Here is an 8,631-nt window from a genome sequence, read left to right on the forward strand (position 1 = left end):
GCCGCCGCCCCGCACCGCCCCGCCCCGCACCGCCCGCCGCCAATGGCCGCGTCCGGGCCCGGGGAGGGGCGGAGGGAGGGGGCCCGCGGCGGCGGTGTGGGGACAAAGGCGGCGGGACGCGGAACGGCTGCCGAGGTTCCCTGGGGCCCTACGCCCCTCCGACAGCGCAGTGATTCCGAGGTCGGGACGGGCTGCGCTGCTCCGCCACGGCCAGCGCTCCCAGCGTGGGCCGAGTGCTTAAAAACGCGTCTGTGCAACTTTGTGCGAGATCCGTCCCTTCCTTCTTAGCTTGCTGAAAGGCGCCGACATCAGGGAGGAGAGGCGCTCCCTATTCACGAAGGGCTGCCGAACGTCCAAAGCGGACGGATAGAAACATGAACTGTCTGTGGGTTTGGGTTAGCTGCCTCCGACGGCACCCCCACAATCCGTCCTGTGCTCAGGGCTCAGCGCTCTCCCCGCAGCGCCCCGGGGCCCCGCCCAGCGCCATCGGTGCCGACGGAGCTGCGCTCGGTGCGAATGGGCGCTGCGGCACTGCCACGGCTGCAGCCGGGGCCGCGCTCTGCCTTCTGGCACGGTGCTCATGGGCACTGGGGGTGCGGCAGGAGCGGTTTTAACCACCGGTCTTTTTGCTTTTAGTTTCTGTAGGCACACGGTCACCGGCTGAGGAAAGATTTCATACAAAGAAAACTGCTCATTAGATGCGATCCCCAAAGAGCCTCAAAGGCCGGACGGAAATCCTCGTGCTTCTACTGCAACTGTGCTATCAGTGGGCTGTCAGTGAGACATAAGGACCAATAGCGATGGCATAACATTGGGCAGGGAAAAACCTGAGCAGCAGTAAAATCCCCCCCCAAGACCATTTCCAGCGTGAATGCAGAAGCGGTGTAAGGGAGGTGGTGGGATCGCTGTCTCTTAGGGAACATAAAGCCAGGTTGCCCAAAGCCCAAGATGTGTTCCCGGGGAACAATCCCACTCTGATGCATCTCATCGGTGACACCATTTTCCTCCTTGCTCTAGAAAGTGACTGACCCAATGCAATGATATTATCTGCGATGTATCCTTCAGTGCTGATGAGATGTAATCCTACCACTGGTTTAGTTCTTTCTAACTTGCAGTCCTGCAGAAGCAGTGCCTGCACAGGGAGTTCTGATAAACCCGAGCACAAGCAGCAGGCAGGGAGTGAGGTGATGTCCATACCCCAACTCACAGTAGGGTCGGCTATTGCCCTTCAGGTATTGTACCTCATGGGAGGAATTGGAGCTCATGTATTTTATTAAGGTTGTGGTGGGAGATTTTTGGTTGGTTGGTCGGCAGCTGTGTTCCTTTCTCTGCTGTAGTTTGGTTCTGATGGCAATGAGAAGTAAAGGAACACAGGCAAAAAGTACAGCGGCAGGCAGCAAGCAGCTCCCCAAGGGAAGACGCTGCGCTCAGCGCGCCGGGAGCTCTCACAGATTGCTGGGCTGTTAAAGGTGCACTTGGCTCAATTTGCTTCGCTTATTGGCCCACAACTTGTTTATGCTGCACAAAACCTTTATGGCACACACATGCAACTACCATCCTTCACTCCAACAGTGCTCTGCCCCTAAAATTCGGGGAGGTGTTTGTTCTGGTAAAGAAACAGGACCTCGATCCCATTTGTTTTGGATATAATATTCGTATGTTTATGTCAGTGCTGCCATATGTACTCTTGGCCACCTGCCTCACTGCTGTTTCTCTCTGTGAAATTTTCCTAAATATGCAAGATATTCAGTTATAAGGACTATAGTAAACCCCACAGTACCTTTTCTGGTGGCCACTTACACAGGTAATGGAGGTCACTTACACAGAAATGGAGGAAGTTCCTTGTACAGCTGCAGTAATTGTAGTCCATATTTGCATCCCAAGCCTGATGGGGAATAAGAACCTGCCTCTCTGAATGCAGAAGGATCTCCACAGCACTTGTCAGGAAAGACTGCATCTCACCATAGCTGCAGGAATCATGGAGAGCTGAGGAGGGAGGGCAGAGGGGAGGTGATAACTGCAGCCGAGGGGCTGCAGATATATTGCTTTATACTGAAAATCTGTTACACTAAGAATGAAAAAATCCTTGTGATAGTACAAATTTCTCTGGAAAATCTCTTTCTGAAAACATTACTGAAAATAATAGCATTCACAGTTTTTTAAAATTTTCAATTTGATTTAGGCAGTAAGAAACTAATGAAATTTAGTCCTTTTAGCACATTTTGGAATGTGCTTTCCAATTATCCTAGACCTCGACTGAACTGATTTGAATCATTTCATTAATCAGACTCCTGTACTTTTAGTGAGGGTTCTGTTTTAAAGTGTGAAATGATTCTTTTCCTCCCAGAAAGTATATAAGGACCTGTAAACCTAGGACATCCAGCCAAAACATCCTGCGATGCAAATGCAGTCCCCTTTGTTGTGAGTTCCATAAAGCAGCCCAGAGTCCTTTCAGGAGCAAAGACTGGAAGGCACTGGCCTACAGAGGTATTCCTTCACACTTCCCCTGGGTTCATGAATATTGAACGTGCTCTGTACAAGAGGGACTGCTTCAACAGGAGAATATGAAAGGGGGTTAATGTCCTGCAGCAGCTGAATAGGGAATCTCCATAATATTCAGACACACAAGTGCTGGGACTGCTGCTTGACTGAATGCGGTAACTTCTGGTGAAAAGAGCAGTTCCTCCTTCAGCTGTGGTTTGAGAATATTCAGGCTCCTCTGGTTTTGAAAGCAGAAAGGCCCTAGGTTCCTATTTCCAAATAAATAGTTGTAAATTCTGGTTGTAACAGTTCTGCTGGGGCGTTCCCTTCCTCTGGCTGGGAGCTGGGTGTAGCTGGGCCCGGGAAAGGACGGTGCTCCCTGCAGCCTGATCCAGCACTTTGTACATTGTTCTGAGGACACCTCCGCGGAGCCCAGAGAAAAGCTGCTTTTTCTGAACCGTGAGAACCCCAAGAAGCTGATTTGGGTTTGTGAACTCAAAAATTTGCCAACACCTAAGTGTTCAGGCCCGTAACCCTCCCTTTCTGTGTAACTTCTTTGACAACTTATGGTCTCAGGAAGTAAATTGAAAATTCTTTTATGAAATTTATTTTTAAAATTGTATTGCCTATGGTAGTTGTCATTGTTACAAAACACGGCAAATGTCTATGAGTATCCACTGCTTTTTTCAAGGAAGTGACTGTTACATACTCAAAACCAACCACGTCTCTCTGCAATACTGTATGTTAATGTCAGATGAATGATATGAAACTGGTGGGTCTTTCATCACTAGGGAAGTGTTCTGATTATGACTTGTGCCACCCACTTGCATGATATTATTACTGTTGTGCATAAAATTCCCCTCTATTATGGTTTCTGGTTGGCAGAGCAGGGTATTTTCTGTATCCTTTTGTCCCTCTTTTACCAAATCAGGTGATCATTTCCAAAGCCAGTGCACCTCTGCCCAAGTCCTGGGGTTGTCTCAAATAGCATGCACAATTCTAGCAGCACAGAGCAGAGAACTGGAAGTTTTTCTGCTCTTTCATAGGTATAACAATTAATGTCATCCGTCCCTTAAAGAGAAGAAATCAACTGGAATGCTCTGACTCACTGCATTTAATGGTAATAGCACTAACTGATGACTCTCAGCAGTATCTTTAGCAATGACTGGGACATAAAGACCAAGATTTTCCAAGCAGACAAAAGGCGTGGCATATTCTGAGGCTCAATACTCAACCTCAAACTCTAAGCAGAACTAATTCCCAGAACATGCCAAGTGTTTCGGTCTTGATTTGAGTCTCCAAAAAAAAAAAAAAAAAAAAAAGTAATTTGAAATTTCAGCTATTTGCTTTCCTTGTTTTATGAAGCTTGCATTTTGCCAAAGACAAATCAGGCAAAATTCTCACTTAGAGGACAAAAGAACAGGAGAGATGCATGAGGATTTTAAGTCTAAATTAGAGTAGTTATACTGTTATTTTGATCCAATTAATTTTTGTAGACTTGAAAGTCCTTTTTGCTCTGAGAAACTGGATTTTTAGAAGAGTTTTATTGCAGTAGGAATGAGAGAATAGGTATTTGGATGGCCATGTAGATACAGGTGCAGAAATAAACAAAGCACACAACTGAGAAATTTTGGCAATGGAAAGGGCAACAGAAATCATAGACTGAGGAAGACATCAGAATAAATGAACATGGTATAATCAGGGCCCATATCTTCCTATTTTTTGTGAGAGAGAAAAAGGCACCAAATTCAGTAGCAGAAAGATGTAAATTCCCAAATCACACTCAGTGGAAAATAAGGAATATGGTAATGAAATCTGCACTGTGGTTAAATTACAGTATAGCAAATCAGAAAGTGGGGACAAGAGAAGACATAGGACGTGTTGAATACTCGTATAATAATTCCAAGAGCACAGAAAGGAAAGGCTTGAGGAGAAGAAAATGAATTTCACTTTATGCTTTCAGAGCCTGAAGAAACATTAAGGCGTTCAGGAGAAAGTACAGGAAAGACAGAGAATAATTATTATTGCTCTTTCTTCCTTACTCATTCTCAAGACTGACACAAAACTAGAGGAGCTACAGATTGCTGACAAGAACAGCAATCTTTTGCTGAAAGACCACTCTGTCAGTCTCTGCCACCTAATGCTTATTAGCAGGTCTTGTAGCCTCAAATTCTTTGATTTGATAGAGCTAGCATCTGCTAAGTGTTCTCCTATGGTGCACAGCTTGCCTAGCTCATCACAAATTAGTTGAGGAAGGAATGGGGAGAAATGCTTTCTGCACTGTTCACATGACACCCCTATACCTAATATTGGAACTTGTTCATGTATCTTTCGTTATAATTGAGCACCACAAATTGAATGAAGGACTATTGTAAATGTTTGTGTGAAGATGATTTTTCTATAATAACTTGTTTTCTATCGATATCAATGCAAACAATTTTGAAGTACATTTTATTGATTATATAGGCATTTCTTTTTCCCAAGAAACTACTCAAGTTATGATGGGCCCTTTATAAAGCCTTTTTAGTTTTGTTTAGCTTCAGTAGAATATTTGTATAACACTGTACAATGTGTGGGGTTTCTTTCTGTCCTTTGGCACGTTGTTGACTTTGATGTCTTCACCTTACTATCAAGAATGGTGCTCAGTTGTTACCCCTGTGGTCAGCTGTTGGCACAGGGAGAAGTCAACAGCATGAATGAACATTCATTTGTCCCTTTGGAATGGGAAGCCATACATATGGATTTGTCTGTTCTAAATTTGAGATTGCAAACCTTTTCAAAGATGAGTCATCCATTCATCCATCCATTCTCTCTTTTGGAAAAGGCTGAAAGAAGTGATTCTAGTGTGTCATTAATGAACCCTGTCACTTACACATTTGCTACTTCTTTCTGTCCAAGCTATTTCAAAAGAAACTGCTTAAAGGACTCCTCCAGCCAAAAAAAAAAAAAAAAAAAAAACCACCAAAAAATACAATTAAATTTGGCAGTGGTTTCATTCTTTTCTCTCTTCCAGGTCCATCACTTACAAAAAGCATAAATAGCATAATGTTTTCTTGCCATGATATACCAGGAAATGGTGATTTTTTTTTTATGAGGAAGGGGCAGGACACAGCAATGGAATTATTAATTACATGCAGCAATTGTTCAGTTCTTCCTTTGAGATGCCCAGAACAAGCAGAACATTACTAGCTGAGGGCCAAGTTTTTGCTGGATTCCTCAGTCCGAGTTCTTGTGCCAAATCGTTGGTTCCAATGAGTCTCATAAACTGACTGTACATTGTGTTAGCCACTCTGGGATTAGTTAGCTTTTTACAAAAAGGAGGAGGATGTGGCTCACACACCCCAAAGCAGAGGAGACCAAGTTTCTAAGAAGAGTTGTTTTTATGTGCCAGTTCTATGTCTAATCATCAAATATCAATACACTCTGGCTGGCTGGGGTTGAGGATGGAAGATGATCCAAATTTAAGTTGATGGTATGCAAAAAAAAATATTGTGGGCTATAGGGCTGGAGTAGAAAATTTATTAAACGTTTAAAGAAGACTCATATAGCTGTAGAAGGAAAAGATAAAGTATCTCGAGAAGTGGAGAAGTCCATTTTTGGGGGGTGTAAAGGTGTCCTGCTTTCCATTACAAACACAGATTCAATGTCTATCTGAAATTTTTTGTAATTCATCTCATGTATATGATTATTATTATGGAGTTATTATACCTGTGCAGGATGGTCTGGCAACTATTTTGCTTTGTAGATGTTTTATTTGTGTTGACTCTTAAATTTTGCAAGCATTTGTGGCTTCTTATTTGACATGGAATAGACATTTCCCATAAGCTCCAGGACATGGAGGTTACCAAGTCTACAATCTAAGTCCAAAGCACACCACGACAAGATAACTCTCTGCATAATGAAAGAGCCTTCTAGATAATGAAACAAGATATAGGTAAGATGACAGGCTCTTCCAAAGACTGATTACTCAGAATATGGTAATAATGCCATTGGCCAATGGTTGTATTCCAAAAATAACGAACTCCTGTGGTGTCAAGAGAAATCTTGAGATATATCCTTAAAATCAGTTCTCTCAATAATGCTCTTGTACTGCAATATACATGATGCTTGGACTGGTACTGACAATAGGATTTATGCACAGTGTAATGTCTTGAGTTTAAATTCATTACTTTTCTAACTTTTGAACAACTTTGTACTAACCATAGGAGATGAGTGCTATGTATGACTTGGCACTGTTAGTGCAATGAAGTCACCCTCAGGAACTTCAGCTGCTGTGCAGGGTCCCTGACAGACAATTCCAACAATATCCCATTGTGTTTCTCTCATGAATTATGTGAAACATGTTTGCTGGAGCCTTAAATCAGCCCAACTCCCTTCAGCTGAAAATTGACTCTTCCAGTCTATACTGGCATGTGTGTTGTTCAAGAAGATTTCTCTTCATCAAAAAGAAATAATTTAGACATGATCCATTTAGGTTAGGCTTATTTGAACTGCTGTCTCCAGACTGTCTCAGCAAAATTAACATTTTAAACTCATAACCCTTTATCTAAAAAATGTTGTTGTTTTTTTTTTTTTCAAACTTTAGGGAAACCGAAAGCTTTTTCTTCTTAGTTGAGGCATTGGAAAAAGGGATCCAAAAAACATAGCAGCCAAAAGAGATACTTTTATAATTTAGTTGGAATAACTTTTCAATTTATACTTCATTTCAGTTAACATTTGTAGAATCTCACAGTTTCTTCAAACGAGTTCTTATCTATAGGCTATTTTCTAAGAGGCTTTCTGTTAGAACAGAACTATGACCCAGTTGTTGGCATGCTTGACAGACATTTGTAGACACAGATGTAGTGAGAAAGAGAATATTTACACTGCAATCATTCCTGTAATTGCTTTTAAACAGCTTTGGAGTAACTCGTTTGCAAAGTGCCAATAATGTAAGAAGGGTGGGAGACACCTCAGTGCTGCTGAGGCACCAAGTGCTCAGCTTCTTGAGCAGGTTTTGGAGTCGGTCGTCAGTGAGTGCATTTGTGGTTTCAAGTTCGCAGTTACAGCTCTGCTGTGGCTGCATGAAAGATTTTCTTCCTCTCTGAAGGAAACACCCTACTACTGAAATCCTACTGCCATGGTGACTAGCATAAGACATCTCATTTCCCGTGCCTCTGCCAGCTATGGGCTTAGTCACAGATCTCCTCACCTGGGGATGAATGAAAAAATGAAGTTGTGGCAGGGGAGAACTCTTTAAAAAAGTCAAGGCTGTGGTATACAAAAGCTCTAGTGACACCAGATGGGTTTGAGACCAAAGGCGTGATCAACTTAGAGCTATAAGTCTTTCTCAGTTTGTCAGTCTGTACGCTATATACTATGCACACCATGTGGGGATGCTGGAGATTAAAACTCCCACCCTAAGCAAAAAGGTAAGAAGCACATCTGCACTCATCTACCTCTGTCCCTCATCCATTTTCCTGTGAGAAAGCAGCGGGCATGCTGCTGCCATCTCCTCTTGCCCCACAAGTAAGCTGTGGTTTCCCTTGCTATGAGCTCAACCTGAGGGGGCAGCTGAACTGACTCCCTGCTCACCAATGCCTGGCACTGCGCCTGCTGTCTCCAGCTACTGTGACCCTGTGGGCCTGGTAGAGCTCAGAGTTTTCGATATATATTGATTTCAATATATGTATATTGCTTACTGGCCTTTTTTTATCCTTTTTTTTTAACGTTTATTTTTTGTAGAGTGTTGGAATGTGTAAGTACAACAAGAAAGTCAACAACGCTCTGTTGACATAATGCCTCTCATCCATCCAAGGTTACCACTGCAGGCCAACCATAACAAACAGGCTGGATTTATTTATATTTATTTCACCAGAAAAGCAAAGAATTCATTGGAGAAGCAATTACTTTTTTATTCCCTATAGAGTACGTGCATATCTCCAGAGCCTGAAAATAAAATCTTGAAATGTAGACATTAATATATTTGAAAATAGAAGGGTTAAAAATATTTGTGTTTGATGACTTTTCTAAATAATTTCAGTTACATAAATTTCCCCTGTATAGAGTTTTCAGAAGTGGGTAGAGAGTGTCTAACAAATCTAGTTCAATGTGGGTTTCATTTCTAGTCTTGCAGACGTGTGAGATTATAAATGCAAACCGCGGGCTTCA

Source organism: Numida meleagris, chromosome 2, assembly GCF_002078875.1.
Source record: "Numida meleagris isolate 19003 breed g44 Domestic line chromosome 2, NumMel1.0, whole genome shotgun sequence".
NCBI lineage: Eukaryota > Metazoa > Chordata > Aves > Galliformes > Numididae > Numida > Numida meleagris.